This window comes from Oryza brachyantha, chromosome 2 (assembly GCF_000231095.2).
Source record: "Oryza brachyantha chromosome 2, ObraRS2, whole genome shotgun sequence".
NCBI classification, from domain to species: domain Eukaryota; kingdom Viridiplantae; phylum Streptophyta; class Magnoliopsida; order Poales; family Poaceae; genus Oryza; species Oryza brachyantha.
In genome coordinates this window covers 11498226-11515450 of record NC_023164.2, presented here as the reverse complement: position 1 = coordinate 11515450, position 17225 = coordinate 11498226, and positions in this window count along the sequence as shown.

The following is a 17225-nucleotide window of genomic DNA, read 5'->3' as shown; positions in this document are numbered from 1 at the left end:
ACAGGAGCTACGGCGGTGAGGCACACGCGACACAGACGGGGAGGCGGCTCGGCGCAGCTCGGTGCCAAGGCGCGGCGTGGCAGAGGCAGCGAGCGGACATGGCATCACCGACGACACAGGCGAGGTGCAACCGGTGCGGTGAGGGCGCGAAGCAGCTTGGCGCGGCGGCGAGCGGTGTGAGCGGGTGCGGCCATAGGAGGGAGACGGGTCCGACAGGTGGGGCCCACCTATCGATGTCCCGAGGAGGACGGAGGTGGCCTGGACTGCGAGCGTGGAGAAGGCGGCAGAGAGGAGGAAGGGGGAGGGGAAAGGCGGCTCACCCGCATGACGACGGCGGAATGGCGCGTCAACGGTGACCGAGCGGTGCAACCAAGCGGCGGTAGCAGACAAGATTGGCGACGGCCGAAGGAAAAGTGGGAAGGAGAGGGAAGGGGGGTGCTCACCGGCGACGTGGAGGGTGGCAACAAGTCGGCGTCAACTAGGTAGAGGGGGTGACGCGGGTGGGCGGCGGCGCACGGGAACTGGCGATGAGATCAATTGGCGGTGGGGCGACGGTGGCGCGGTGGTGCTTGTGGATAGAGGCGGCGGCGACGGGTGCGGACGCGGTCGTTGGGCCAGCGCAGGCGGAGCGGCGGCCGGTGTGCGCGTCGGGAAGGGCGGGCGGCGATTGGCGGCGCCCGCGGAAAGTGGAAGGCGGTTGCGGCGGCGCGAGGGAGCGAGGCGGCGTCGATGACAAGCGCACACGGTGGTGCAGCTACTGGCGACACTCGAAGCGACGGGGCGGCGACACTGGCGGCGGTGCTATCGGCTGCAGGGAACCGAGAGGGAGAGAGGGGGGATGGCGCCGAGGCAAGCGGCGGCTCGGCGACCAATGGCAGCGGACGCCCGACGACGGCCGACGGTGGCGAGGCGACTGCGGGGAAGAGCGGAGGCGTTCGGCCATAGCGATCGGCGGCGGCAGGGGAGGAAGAAAGATAGGAGAGAGGGCGGGGAAAAGAGGCAAGACTGTAGGGGGTATTTATAGGGGGAGTTAGAGATAATCCTAGCCATCTCCTATTAAAAAAGAGTAGATAAGGTGTCAAAGGGATAAAACTTGAGTCCTAATTGCTTGAAAATTGGTTTTACCGTGAGGGGGACAGGTGGGGGCTGACTCACGGAGAGGGAAGAGTGCGATCCTAGGGCAAGGGGGGAGTCGCGCACGGCCTGGTTGGTAGGAGGAAGTGCGGCCCAGGATGAAAAAGGAAAAGAGAAAAATAAAAGGGAAAAATGGAAAAGAAAAGAGGAAAAAAATTGCCTCCAATTTTGCCTGTTTTAATAAGTTTATTAGAGGAAATTTTATTCTCTGAAATTTAAATATAAATCCTATTAATAATTTAAAATGCTTTCGGGACATTTTAGAATATTTCAAAAAGCTTCCAATTAATTAATTTAATTTATACAAGGTTTTCTCTTGAACTTTAATTAACAAATTATTTTTAATGCATTACTTTGTTGAGTTTTAGCTAGGGTAAAACTCAAGGCGTGAAAACTATGCACCCACAGCCCACCATTATCAATATTTTAGTTGACATTAATCCGAACCAGGTAATGAATTACAATTAACAGCTATTCAGAACTAGTATTGATGAAGTGTGATCCCATGAGCTACTTGTTCTAAGCATAGCTAAGCATTAACCTAGGCCTAACTCTAATCAAGTTACTCCTGGTATAGCATGAATAAAGTTGGATAAACAACGGCATAAGAACAGTAGGCCACCCGTAAAATAAGTAGAATAAATACTTTGAGTAAAACAATGCATATTTGAATAAATAAAGCGAGGAATTTGCAAAAATAGGTTCAATATGATCAAAGATGAGTGCCACCTACCTTACTCTTGTCCTTGGGGAACTTCGGCGATAATCTCGAAATAAACCGGCGCTTCGACGGGGTCCGAATCTAACTGACAAAGCACAAAAATAAATAAAACAGGCACAAAATCTACTGAAACAACAAAATAAAGTATTTTTAATGGATTCTTGACAATTTTATGAATTTAATGAAATTTGAATGGACATAAACGGAGACTAGATGAATTAGTTATAAATTTTAGAAGTTTTCTAAGTTTTTTAACTAAACAGAAAAATCCTAAATCAATTATTGTGCAATTAAGCGGGGCGCTAATGTCAGCGAGGAGAGAGGAGGGGTTGCGCTGATAGGTGGGGTCCACCTGTCAGTGAGGGAGAGAGGGGAAGAGGGGCTGACCGGGAGGCCCCACTGGGAGTAGAGAGGGGGAAAGGAGGCCGGCCGGCTGACAGGCCAGGCTCGCCGGTCAGAGGGAGAGGAGGAGAGAGAGAGGGGGCTTTGACCGGCTAACGTGAGGGGCCCGCACGATAGAGGGGGAAAATAGGGGAGGGGGAGAGGGGTTCAGTCGGGAGAGGAGGAAGGCGGCGACCGGCCGAGCGGGCGGCGATGGGCGGCGATTGCGACGACCCGACGGGCGGCGGCGCGACAGCCGGTGTCAGCGCTAGGGGTGGCGGCGCCAAAGGGAGGATGGCGGCGGCTCGGAAAGGACGACGACGGCACGACGGGAGAGCGGCGGTGCTCCGGTGACGATGAGGGTGACGACGACATCCAAGGCGCGCTTGCGTGTGGCGGCGACGTCCGAGATCGGCGACGGCGGCCGAAGAGAAAGAGGGATGGAGAGGGAAGAGGAGACGCTCACCGACGATGTGGAGGACGGCGGCAAGTCGGCGTGGGCTAGGGATAGGTGGTGATGGCCGGCGGTGAGGCTGATCGGCAGGTGTGGCGGAGATCGCTCGGCGGTGGTGGTTCGGGTACGACGGCGTCCGGGCGGTGAGAGGAGGCGGGGGCGCTAGGGATGCCTGCCGGCGACGACGAGGGCGGCAGCCGGTCGGCGACGTCGGGCGGTGGTGGTGACGGCACTCCGCGATGGTGACCGACGTCCGGCGGCGAGATTTGGGCGCGGCGGTGGCTCGGGTGGATGGAGAAAAACGGCGGCGGCGCGCGGGAGAGGGGGATTTATAGGGGAAAGTGGCACCGGCTACGGCGGAGGTGGCGGTTGCAGACCGAGTCAGCCCCGGCGATGTATTCGGCGGCGGCGGTTGCAAGCGATGGACGGAGTTCCGCTCGGCGGCGAGCGGACTCGGGCTTGGCCGGCGCGAGAAGGTTACGCAGACTTCGACGCGCGCAAAGGAAGCTGGGCCAGACGGAGGCGGGGCGAGGCGCGCTAGGCCGAGGCGGCCCAAGCGGGGAGAGGAGGCGCGCCGGGAGGAGGGGAGAGGATGGGCTGAGCGGCGGCTGGGGAAGATGGGCCGGTGGGCTAGGCCGGCCCGGGAGGGGAAGCGAAGGAAAAAGAAAAATGGAGGAGTAGGAAAAAGAAAAGAGGGAGGAAAATTGGACTTCGGCCCCATTTGAGAGGGACCGGATCCTCTGCATTAGAGGAGCTAATGCAGAGGGTGGCATTAGCTCAAATCCTGTCCATTCAATCTCTATCCAACGGCTGAAACTAGCTGTGGTACTTCTTTTATTATGTTTGCTCTTCTACCGTTACTGTTACTGAGTAAACTAGTTTATGTGCCCTCCTTTTCTCATTAATCCTAGTATTTATATTTTGTTTGGTCTACCAAAAATCATGGTATTATAGTTATGTTAAGTATTTTGTTTGGTTCACCAAAATGGTCATAAGGGCCAGTTCTATTTAGCTTAAAATGGCTTGGCTACTTCATGTATTTCACTGACACATATTTTTAACTGTTAAATGGTGTGTTTCGTGTGAAAACTTCTATAAGAAGTTGATTCCAAAAAATTAAATGAATCTACTTCTTAATTTTTCATAATTATTACTTAATTAACATCATAAGCAATTGTAACATCATCAGTTCATCACCAAGTCCACCTCTCTAGTGTCCGAAATGTTTTGCCTTCACCAAATGTTACAACTTACTCCGGTTTGTTATGTTTGAGGCTGTTGGTTTTGAACATATGTTTGACTTTGACTACTCATCTTATTAAAAATAAAGCTATCACATCATTACCATTTATTTTGTCATGGTTTACTTTATCATTAAGAAAATTTAAGCATGATATATTTTTTTCATATTTGCAAAAGAAAATGTATAAGATTGATTGGTCAAACATGTGTCAAAAATCAATGATATCAAACATAAAAATGATCAGAGAGTCACAATTAATATATACCATGCACGAGTAAACCACATATTTGCTAAACCCAATTAAGCATAAGCTGAACTTTACTGTTAGTAATTTTACATAAGAAGTTAAAAGGTCGATATCATCCAATGATGATGTACTGATAGCACAACAAAGAGGGGAAAAAGTAATTAAGCTAACTGATAGCACAACAAGAAAGGGAAAAAAGTAATTAAGCTAAAGAAACACTAGAGCTCGTTGTAGCCATTGGATGAAGATGGATGGATAGGATTGAAGCTAATGCCACCCTCTGCATTAGCTTCTGTAATGCAGAGGATCCGGTTCCAATTTGACAAGAAGGGAAAAACAAACAAAAAGGAGGGAAAAAGGAAAGCCCCACTTTTGCCGATTTTTAGATTAAATTTTTAGGCACAATTTTATATTTTGCAATTTGAGTTTAAATCCAGTTAGTTGATTTGCGAAGTTCGGTTTAATTAAATTAATTTCTTTAGGGGGTTTTTTCCTGAGTTAATTAAGCCAATTATTATTTACGAATTCTTTTACGAATTAGGCTTAGGATTAAACTCCGGGTGTGACATACAGGGTACCGGATTTCTCCAAGTTCTCGGGGCAAGAAGGCACATCAACTATTGAGCATGTCAGCAGATTCCTAGTCCAGTGTGGTGAAGAATCGCCTTAGATGCGTTGGAAGTGCTTTTCTTCCCACTCTCATTATCTGGATCGGCCTTCGCTTGGTTCTCATCCCTGCCTCCAAATTCGGTTAGGAGCTGGGCCGATATTGAAAAATAGTTCCACAAGTACTTCTTCGTGGGAGTACAAGAAATGACGCTGACCGATCTCACCACAGTCAGACAAAAAAATAGATGAATCAGTCCATGACTATGTCCAGAGGTTCCGCAACGTGAGAAGCCAATGCTATTGGCTAAACTTAAGCATTCAACAGCTCGTCGAGCTAGCATTCCATGGCTTGCTCGGCCAAATCAGGGAGAAATTCTCGGCCCAAGAATTCGAGAGTTTGGCCCATCTCGTGCAAAAAGTGTCGGCCCATGACGTCCGATACCAAGAGGCTAGGAATGATAAGTTCCAGCGTCGCGTCGCCTATCTTGTTGAAGAGTCATCGGACTCCGACATCGAGGAATCTGACATAGGATTGGCAGAATGGACCAGAAATAAGAAGCCAGTAAATTGTCCCTGGGTCAAGGGGGCAAAGGAGATAGAGAAATTTGACTCCGATGTCAACAAGGCTGACAAGATCTTCGACCTCCTGCTGCAAGAGAAGGACATCCAGCTGCCAGCAGGGCATGTCATACCATCGGCCGAAGAACTGAGGAAGAAGAAGAATTGCACATGGCATAATTCTGTCTCTCACCACATGAACGACAGCCAGATCTTCCAGCGTCAAATTCAGGTGGCGGTTGAGCAAGGCCGCATCAAGTTTGAAGAGGCTAAGAAGCCGGTGAAGATTGACGGACATCCGTTCGCCATCAACTTGGTCCAACCTGACATCGGCTATGGGTCGAACAGTAGTTCGAGGAGACGTCAGGGTACAAACAACACCTCCACTTCGATGATGAACAGGTACCACCGGCGCTTTGAAAGGAGCCTGAGACACGACGGGCCGTCCCGATACGTTGATCATTGGGACTGCCCGTTCTTTCAATATTGCTGGGAGGATAGGATACGGCTGCCGTCCAAAAGAGACTGCCCGGAATGCAACCCGGAGGAGCAAGGTTACACCAGCCGGCAGCCGCGCCCCAGGAGGTGAAGAACACCTCTACGGCGCCACGTGCCAATACATGACAGGCTGGGTCCTCGATGAAAGTGCATCTAGCCCCTAAACGAAGTTTTGGATGATTAATGACAATGCTAGCCAAGCATGTGTGCGCTAATGAGCTATGATTGTAGAGAAGTTTAAAGGATCAATTCGATTGAAGGATTACTTGATAAAAATTAGAGCATGTGTGACCCAAAGCGACGGCTCTACGAAGACGAAGGCGCTCGAAGGCGTAATTTATTTTTTCTTTTTGAGTCGTAGGAACTCCGTACTATTAAGAGGGGTCACCAGAAGCTAAGCATGCATCCAAGAGTGGTTAGGGTTGAGTCGAAGTCGAGCGGAGGCTCGCTGCTATTTTTCGCAAGCAGCAGGGACCGGACGGTCCGGACTTCTGTCCGGACAGTCCGGTGGCAGGACGGTCCGGACTTTGGTCCGGCCCCTGCTCGGAGTGAATGTGTTAAGTGTCGGCCGGACGGTCCGGCCCCCTAGCTGGACAGTTTGGCCCCGTAGCCGGATAGTCTGGTTAGGTTTCTTTTCCAATGGCGATGTGATGTCTGCCAGCCTATAAAATGGGCTCTTGAGATCTAGCTGTTGGAGAGGCTTTCTATTCGAGTTTTCTGGTTGCTAGGGCAAGTTTAGCAGCTCTCAAGCCTCCCTACTAACCCAATACACCTCCTAGAGAGATTAATCATTAGATCATGTCATAGAGAGAGTGTTAAGGTTAGTGAGTGATAGAGTGTTCATTCTCGGGCGTTGATGGATGCATGTGGAGTCAAGGTAGCCTATTACTCTTGGAGATTGATCTCCTAGACGGATAGGCGTCGCCCGCAAGCCTCTGATTCGTGTGGATCGTCCGAGAGCAAGTTGTGAAGGTTGGTGCCTAACCTCCGTAGGGGAATAGGTAAGATTGATAGTGGATTCTTGTGCTTTCTAATAGAAGGCTGCAGGGTAGAGCAAATTGCTATCTAGGGCTGGGCAAGCCGCGTTGATCTTGACCTTGGTGGTCGTTCGAAGGGGTTGCTAGTCCCTAGGTGTGAATTCGGAGACCCGTGTTGGCCATGTGGGAGGAAGCCAAGAGAGGGAAAGGATCGAGAGAGATCCCGCTCGCAGGAGCGCCTCAACGGAGAGTAGGATCGAAAGATCCAAACATCGGGATAAATCTCTCGTGTCTTTATTCTTATGATTTCGTGTTCTGTTTGTTACTGCAATCTTTCTGCTGTTTTATTCCACACACAATCACATCACGTTCCCAGGAACATCACCGAAAAGGTAGACTGTCAAGTCTGTATTTTTCACTGACCGGATGGTCCTGTGTTCTAACCAGGACGGTCCGGCCAGAGCTCTCGGCCCAACACAAGAGTGCCGACCGGACGGTCCAGCCATAGGCCCGAATGGTAAGGCCCCTGTACTGACCGCTGCGATTTGAAAGAATTTTCAGGACACCTATTCACCCCCCGTTAAGTTGTCTCTCTAGGACTTCACTCGAGAACAGAACTACGGAGATTATGACAAAGAGGAGATCGGCCAGTATTGCGATGATCAAGAGCAGCCGCCGCCAATGAGGACTAACCAATGGTGTCCTAGCGGCTTATTCATGAAAAATCAGAAAACACGGCTGCAATGACTCCGCCAACGCGAACTTCGGCAGTAGCAAGATGAAGAGTAGCTGCCGACACCCAAGAAAACATGTAAAGAATGGCGCATCAAGTCGGAAGTCCATAAACCATCGGCCAACGTAAACATGGTAGTTATTCTACCGGCAGAATTCAGGGCCGATTGGTCTGACGATGAAGTACAAGAGGCAACAGCCCAGCTCGTACTGCCCTCCAACCAACCGTCTTCAACCGCTCTATATCCAGAGGCACGTCGATGGAAAGCCGATGGCGAATATGCTGGTCGATGGCGGCGCAGTAGTGAACCTAATGCTGTACTCTACCTACAGAAAGCTGTGAAAACCCCCAAAGATCTTATCAAAACTAACATGATGCTCATGGACTTCGGGGGCAACTCTTCAGAAGCCAAGGGGTGCCTTAACGTTGAACTCACAGTCAGAAGCAAAATGATGCCGACTACGTTCTTTGTCATCGACGGAAAAGGGTCCTATAGTCTACTGCTCGGGCGGGATTGGATCCATGCCAACTACTGCATTCCCTCCACCATGCACCAAAGTCTGATACAATGGCACGGGGATCAAGTGGAAGTGGTAGCAGCCGACCGGTCGGTGAACATAGCCACGGCAGACCTTCCCACGTGGGAAGCAGAAGGCTATGAATGCATCTTCAGGAAACCCTGCTCGAGGGAATTCCTGAGCGTGTCGGACACTGTGATCCAGCTGATACGCGATGAGGAGTCCCAGTGATTACCCTGACCGGAGCAGTGGATGACTTAGATGGGAAGCTAGGTCAACATGTCGATAGATAAGTTAGAAGAGATAGATATAGGACCTGGAGACAGGTCAAGGCCAACATACATAAGTGCAAACTTGGCTCTGGAATTCCGGGAAGAATTAATAAAATTATTGAAAGAGTACGTGGATTGTTTCGCATGGGAATGTCACGAGATGCCAGGTCTAAGCCGATCTATCGTTGAACATCGGCTGCCGATTAAACCAGGTTATCGACCCTTCAAACAACCTCCGAGAAGGTTTAAACCTGACATGTATGAATCGATCAAGGTAGAAATCACTAGGCTATACGATGCCAAATTCATCCGGTCTTGTCGGTATGCAGAATGGGTATCCAACATCGTGCCAATACTCAAGAAAAATGGCAAACTACGGGTCTGCGTGGATTTCAGGGATCTGAACAAAGCAACTTCGAAGGATGAATACCTGTCACGCCCTGAGTTTATCCCAAGCCTAAATATGTAAATGAAATTCATAAATAACAATTGGCTTAATTAACTCAGGAAAAATCCCTCTAAAAGAATTAATTTAATTAAATCGAGGTTCGCAAATCAATTAACTGGATTTAAATTCAAATTACAGAAGTATAAAATTTGGCCAAACAAATTAATTTAAAACTCGGCAAAAGTGGGGCTTTTCTTTTTCCCTTCTTTTCCCTTTCTTTTTCCCTTCCTTCTCAATTGGGCCGAAGTCCAATTTTCATCCCTTCCTTTTCTTTTTCTTTTTTTTCCTTTTCCTCTCCTCCTTCCCGGGCCGGCCCAGCCGAGCTGGCCCACCTCTCCCCGCTCGGCCGGCCCAACCGAGTCGGGCCCCCCGCTCCTCTCCCCCGCGCGCGCCTCCTCCCGGCCGGGCCGCCTCGGACCAGCTCGCTCGCCCGCGAAGTCCGTGCTGCCACCCTCCGCCTTTGCGCCACTGACAGGTGGTGCCCACCTGTTAGTGACCGCGCCCTCGCTAGCCCGCGCCGTGCCACGCCGGCCGAGTCTGAGCCCGCCGCCTCGCCGCAACCGCAACGGCCGCCGCCGAGTCCTCGCCACGCCCGACTCGTTCTCCAACCTCCGCCCCGCCCTAGCTGGCCTCCCCGCACTATAAATCCCCACCGCCGCCGCGCCGTCGCCCACTTTTTCCTCTCCGCCCGAGCCGCCGCCGCGCTGCCTCGTCGCCGCTGCCGTTCGATCTCGCTGCCGGACGCCCTTCGCCGCCGTCCAGCCGCGTCATCACCTCCGCCTCGCCGTCGCCGACTTGCTGCCGCCCCGGCCGTCGCCGGCGGGCCTCTCCAGCACCCGTGCATCCTCTCGCCACCTAGTCGCCCTCGCGCCCGACCTCCTCACCGCCATCGATCGATCTCCGCTGCCATCGCCGATCGACCGTGCCTACCCGCGTCACCACCTTCGCCTCGATCTCGCCGACTCACCCGCACGGTCACCGCCGCTGGTGAGCGTCTCCTTCCTCCTCGACTCTCTCTTTTCCTTCCCGGCTGACCGCCACCGAGCCGCACGCCGTCGCCGGCCGTGTGCGGAGCTCGTCGTCGTCGCCGCCCGCTGCTGTCGTCGTCGCCTTCGTGACGCCGTCGTCAAGTCGCCGCACCGCGCGCCCGTCCACGCCCGCGCTCGTCGCCCGGTCGTCGTCGCCGCACCGGTCCGTCGCCGCCACTTTGCCCGGCTGCGCCGCGTGCGCCGCTGCCTCGGTCGTGCGCCGCGCGCCGTCATTGGACGCCGGTTGCCGCCATCGCCGCCGTGCTGCGCGCCGTCGCCGTGTGTCACCGCTGCCGCCGTCGCCAGCTGCCGCCGTCGGCCGAGTCGCTCTCCCCGCACCCCTCACTGTTTCTCCCTCGCAGACCGACGGCCCCACCCATCAGCCGCTGCCGCGCCCTTCCTGTCTCTCCTCCCCGGGCCCGCGTGTCAGTCCCTCCTTCCCCCTCTCCCTCACCGACAGGTGGTCCCCACCTATCAGCCGTCAGCGCTTCCTCTCTCCTCGCTGACGTCAGCAGCCCCATTAATTACGCAATAATTGATTTAGGACTTCTCTATTTAGTTAAAAAACCCAGAAAACTTCTAAAATTCATAAGTAATTTATGTAGTCTCCGTTTAGGTCCATTCAAGTTTTATTAAATCCAGAAAAATGCCAAGAATCCATTAAAAATAGTTTCTTTTCTGTTTCAGTAGATTTATAGCCTGTTTTTCTTGTTTTGCCTTGTTTGTCGTAGGTTTTGACCCCGTCGCAGCGCCGATCGTTCTCGAAGTCGTCGCCGAAGTTCCTCGTGGGTCTAAGCAAGGCAAGTGGCACCCTTCTTTGATTATATTGAACCTATGATTATAAAATCCCCCGCTTTTATATTCAAACATGCATTGTATTCAAATGTATTTACTTTATTTATCCAATAGATAAATAAAGTAAACACATTTGAATACAATGCATGTTTGAATGTAAAGCGGGGGATTTTATAATCATAGGTTCAATATGATCAAAGAAGGGTGCCACTTGCCTTGCTTAGACCCACGAGGAACTTCGGCGACGACTTCGAGAACGATCGGCGCTGCGACGGGGGAAAAACCAACGACAAACAAGGCAAAACAAACAAAACAGGGTAAAAAACTACTAAAACAGAGAAAGAAACTATTTTTAATGGCTTCTTGGCATTTTTCTGGATTTAATGAAACTTGAATGGACCTAAACGGAGACTAGATGAATTACTTATGAATTTTAGAAGTTTTCTGGTTTTTTAGCTAAACAGAAAAGTCCTAAATCAATTATTGCGCAATTAATGGGGCTGCTGACGTCAGCGAGGAGAGAGGAGGCTGACGGCTGGGTCCCATTTGGCAGTGGGAGAGAGGGAGAGAGGGGAGAGGCTGACGCGCGGCTGGCGGCGGGCGGCGCGACGGCGCGGCGGAGACGGCGTGCTCAGCTTCGGCTGGAGCGGAGGAGGGAGAGGGCGGCTGAGCAGCGGCGGTCGGCAACCAGCGACGGCGGCGGGGTCCAGCGAGGGCCGAGGAGAAGTGGTGACGGCCAGCGGCGAAGGAGATCGGTGGCGGCGACGGAGAAGGTGGTGACGGGCGAAGGGACGGCGACGAGAACGGCGACGGCGAGTCGGCGTGGAGGAGGCGGAGACGGCGACGGGGTGGCGCGGCTCGGAGCGGCGACGAGTGGCAGGATCGGGTGGCAGCGGAGGACGTCGGCCGACGGCGAGCGGCGGGGCGCACTCGCGGTGGCACGAAGAAACAGAGGAAGAGAGGAGAGCGTGGCCGGCGGCGAACGACTCGGGCGACGCGGCGGCGGCGCGACCCGGCGGTGGCGACAACGGTGGACGCGGCGACGACGACACGACCAGCGGCAACGGTGCGGGACGGAGGCCGGCGGCCGGCAGCAGATGCGTCGCAGCGGCACGACGGGGACGCCGGGCAACTCGGGGAGGCAATGACGGCGCGACAAGCGCGGCGGTGCAGCGAATGGCGGGAACGAGCGGCGCCGGTGAAGAGCGGCGACGGCGAGGCGGGGACGACGGCAAGCGGAGGGGCGACGGCAATGGAGGGGCGACGGCAACGCCCAAGGCACGCACGCGCACGGCGGCGGCGGCGGCGGCCTCGGCGGCATCCTGCAGAGAGTAAATGAGGGGAGGAGGGGAGCGGAGAGGCTCACCGGCGATGGGAACGACGGCGACAGGTTGGTGAGGAGGCGGGACAGGTGGCGACGTCCGACGGCGCGACGGCGACGACCGGGCGATGGGATCGGGGTGGCGGTGGCGAGGTCGGGAGCGGCGGCGACCGAGTGGCGAGAGGATGCGCGGGCGCTGGAGATGCCCGCCGGCGATGACCAGGGCGGTAGCAAGTCGGCGACGGCGAGGCGGAGGTGATGACGTGGCTGGACGGCGACGACGGGCGGCAGAGGGCGCAATCGCACGTCGGTGGCGAACGGCGGGGCATAGCGGTGGCTTGGTGGCGGAGGGGAAAACAGCGGCGACGCGGCGGCAGGGAGGGGATTTATAGTGTGGCGGCGCCGGCTAGGGCGGGACGGAGGTTGGAGACCGAGTCGGCGACGCGGCGAGCTTGTCACGCCCAGAAATTCCTCACACGAATTTCTGAACTTAATTGTGTATTAAATTCCCTGTCCAGGACCAGCCAGGGTACACAAAAAGACAATGTTGATTACATTATCATCGTTCTTAGAAACAACTAAAAATTACACTTATTCTAGCGGAAATGCAGCGGAAAGGAAAAGGTAGACTAGCTCCAGCGGGTACGGCTGCAGTCCACAGGCAACGCTTCGACGGCGGAACAGCTCACTCCTGGGAGGCACCTCCATCGGACTCGACTTCAAGCTCTGGGGTGGGTAAGTTAAGCAAGGCTGAGTACAAACCACCGTACTCAACAAGTAACACGGACAAGGGGGAAAATAAAGAGAAATGATGCATAGGGATTAACAAGGACAGGCTAAGGTTAGTTGCAATAAAGCAGCAGTTAAACAAATAACAGAGATTAAAAAGAAATACAGGTAATTAAATATAGTAAAGGATAAGTAAATAACAGTTGTAAAATACCACAACACTGTCCAACGTTACACCACGTTGCAACAGGCCCAACCACTACTCAACGTTACACCACGTTGCAGTAATCCCGAGTGAGAAACCAATTACTCAAGTTATTAAAGGTTCACTAATCACAGTGAGGCTGGGAGCTCGCCCGTAACCGTGGGCACGGCTATTCGAATAGTTTATACTCTGATCAGAGGTGTACTATTGTACCCACAAGACATGACTCCACTACACTTGAACGTGCGCCGACATACCACCATGGTATACCGGAAAGGAGACCGTGATAGGACCAGTTACACAACCCTCCCTATTTAATCGTACCACACTTCAGGTTTCACCCCCTCCTTTACACCAAGTCGGGCAGTCCCCTCTTGTGCCTTGGTAGATCCGGAAGCAGGAGAAGCTTTCGTTACACCACGATTGCCCGTCCATACTCCATCACGCCTACCCTTGCCACGGTACGTCAAATAGTTCGAAGTCATGCTTCAAATACCACCTTACCCATTTCGGCATGTGGTTAGCACTTAATTACTTCCAGGGTTTCCCGTGAACCGGTCCTTGATTACCATGGGTGCGACTCTCAAAACCATGCACCCACAGCCCGCCATTATCAATATTTTAGTTCACAGTAACCCGAACCGGGTAATGAATCAATATCTCAGCCATTCAGAACTAAGCATGATTAAAGGTGATCCCAATGAGCTATTTGTTCAAGGCATGGCTAAGCATTAACCCAAGCCTAACTCTAATCAATTTACCGCTGGTCCATCATGAGCTAGTTGACAGTAACCCGAACCGGCTCGGACGAAGGCGGAAAGTGGGCGACGGCGCGTGGCGGCTCGGAATATATAGGGTGGCGGCGCCGGCTAGGGCTGGGCGGAGGTTGGAGACCGAGTCGGGTACGACGTGGTCTCGGCGGCGGACGATGCGGCGGCGACGGTTGCGGCGGCAGCGCGGACTCGGACTCGGCGCGGCGCTGGCGCGCGGGCTGGCGGGTTTACTGTCGCTGACAGGTGGGCCCCACCTGTCAGTGGCACGAGGGAGGAGGGAGCGGCGACGGACTTCGCGGTGCGGGCGAGCGAGCGAGCTGGGCCGAGGCAGCGGCCCAGGCGGGGCGCGCGTGGGGAGGAGGCCGGAGCCGATCGGCTGGGCCGGCCGGGGGGAAATGGGCCGGCTCTGCTGGGCCGGCCCGGGAAGGAAGGAGAAGAAAAAGAAAAAGGAAAAAGAAAAGGAAGGGAGGAAAATTGGACTTCGGCCCAATTTGAGAAGGAAGGAAAAAGAAAGGAAAAAGGAGGGAAAAAGGAAAACCCCACTTTTGCCGAATTTTAAGTTAATTTGTTTGATCAAATTTTATACTTCTGCAATTTGAATTTAAATCTAGTTAGTCGATTTGCGAGCCTCGATTTAACTGAGTTAATTTCTTTAGAGGGATTTTTCCTGAGTTAATTAAGCCAATTGTTATTTACGAATTCCTTTTTACGATTTAAGGCTTAGGACAAAACTCCGGGTGTTACAAACCTACCCCCCTTAAACGGAATCTCGACCCTGAGATTCGGAGGCACTGGCGAAGAGGTGCAGATGGGCGGCCTTGAGCTCATCTTCTCTTTCCCTTGTCGCTTCTTCTTCTGAGTGGTGACTCCACTGAACTCTGCAGAATCTGATCACACGGTTCCGAGTCTTTCTTTCACTTGTTTCTAAATCTGTGCTGGTTTCTCCACATACGTTAGATCTTCCTGTAAATCGATGTGCTCGGAATTGGTCTGTTCTTCAGGCACACGTAGGCACTTCTTGAGCTGCGACACATGGAATACGTCATGGATTCCAGCCATGTTAGCAGGGAGCTCTAACTGATACGCAACTTCTCCCCTGCGTTCCACTATCCGGTATGGTCCAACAAAACGTGGTGCCAATTTTCCTTTGGTCTGAAACTGGTGTACTCCTCGCAAAGGTGTGACGCGGAGGTACACGTAGTCTCCTGTCTCGAAGGCTAAGTCCCTTCGACGATTATCTGCATAACTCTTCTGTCTAGTTTGGGCCGTTTTCAACCTTTCACGGATTATTCTGACTTTTTCTTCCGCCTGGCTTAAAACTTCAGTCCCAAAAACCTGACGTTCTCCTGTTTGATCCCAGAAGAGGGGTGTACGACACTTCCACCCATACAATGCTTCAAAAGGTGTCATCTGCAAACTGGCTTGATAACTATTATTGCATGAGAACTCTGCATACGGTAGATTCTTATCCCAAGTTCCACCAAAGTTGAGAGCGCAAGCTCTGAGCATATCTTCAAGAATCTGATTTACCCTCTCTGTTTGACCATCTGTCTCTGGATGATAAGCCGTACTGAAGTTCAGTCGGGTTCCCAATTCTTCCTGTAGCTTCTGCCAAAACTTTGAAGTAAACTGACTTCCTCGGTCAGAAACAATCTTCTTTGGTACTCCATGTAGACACATGACCCTAGCCAAGTAAATCTCAGCTAATCTATTCCCTGAGTAGGTAGTGTGAACTGGTATGAAATGAGCGACCTTTGTCAATCGATCCACAATTACCCAAATCGAGTCATGACCGGCAGCAGTCCTTGGTAAACCAGTGATGAAATCCATCCCGATTGCTTCCCATTTCCATTCTGGAATCTAGAGAGGTTGCAACAATCCTGCTGGCCTTTGGTGTTCTGCTTTGACTCGTTGACAAACATCGCACGAGGTGACATATTCTGCAATTTCTCTCTTCATACTAACCCACCAAAACTTTTCTTTGAGATCCTGATACATCTTAGTACTCCCGGGGTGAATAGAGTACTGGGTTTGATGAGCTTCTTGGAGTATCAACTCCTTTAACTCCTTGTTATCTGGTACACACAACCTGTTTCCCATCCAGATTGTTCCATGTTCATCTTCTGAAAAATCTCGAGCTTTACCAACTCGCATATTTTTCTTTAGCTCAGCTATCTCCGGATCATTTGCTTGGGATTGGCTAACTTGATCCACCAAAGTGGGTTGCGCTTCTAGGGCTGCCACAAAACCCTCTTTGACTAAACCCAAATTTAGTCGTTCGAACTCCTGTTGTAACTGTTCACACACTTCCGTTGATACCGCAACATTGCAGTAATTTTTCCGGCTCAAAGCATCTGCAACTACATTTGCCTTGCCTGGATGGTAATGGATACTCAAATCATAATCCTTGATCAATTCCAACCATCTTCGCTGGCAGAGGTTCAATTCCGGTTGTGTAAAGATATACTTTAAACTCTTATGATCTGTATACACTTCACACTTGTTACCGATCAAGTAGTGTCGCCAAATCTTTAGGGCATGCACTACAGCTGCTAGTTCCAAATAATGAGTCGGGTAGTTACCCTCATGTGGTCTTAACTGACGAGAGGCATAAGCAACCACCTTTCCTTCTCGCATTAACACACATCCAAGTCCTGATCTGGATGCATCACAGTAAACCTGGAAGTCTTTCATTTGATCCGGCAAAACCAACACAGGTGCCGAAACTAACCTTTGCTTGAGCTCTTCAAAACTCTTATCGCACTCTTTTGACCATTTGAACTTCTCTTCCTTTTTCAACAACTGAGTCATTGGCTTGGCTATCTTTGAAAAATTCTCAATGAACCGGCGGTAATAGCCCGCAAGTCCTAAAAAACTCCTGATCTGGGAAACCGTCTTAGGCGGGGTCCACTTGATCACTGACTCCACATTACTGGGGTCCACTGCTACACCTTGCGCATTGATCACATGGCCAAGGAACTTCACTTCGTGTAGCCAGAAATCACACTTGCTGAACTTGGCATACAACTGATGTTCTCTTAGCTTCTCTAGCACAATTCGCAAATGTTGCTCGTGCTCTTCTTCTGACTTGGAGTAGATAAGAATGTCATCCATGAAGACAACCACAAACTTATCCAGGTATTCCATGAATACCTTATTCATGAGATTCATGAAAAATGCCAGGGCATTCGTAAGTCCAAACGACATTACCGTACACTCATACAAGCCGTAGCGGGTAGTGAATGCCGTCGTGGGGATATCTTCTTCACGAATTCTCAACTGGTGATACCCTGATCTCAAATCGATCTTGGAGAAAACTTTGGCTCCTTTCAACTGATCAAACAGATCATCAATCCTTGGCAGAGGATACTTATTCTTGATGGTAACATCGTTCAAAGCACGATAGTCCACACACATTCTCTTAGTTTTGTCCTTCTTCTCAACAAAAATAACCGGGGCACCCCAAGGCGAGGTACTCGGTCGAATGTAACCTTTCTGAAGCTGTTCATCCACTTGCTTCTTCACTTCTGCCATCTCATTAGCTGCCATCCTATAGGGTCTCTTATAGATCGACGCAGTTC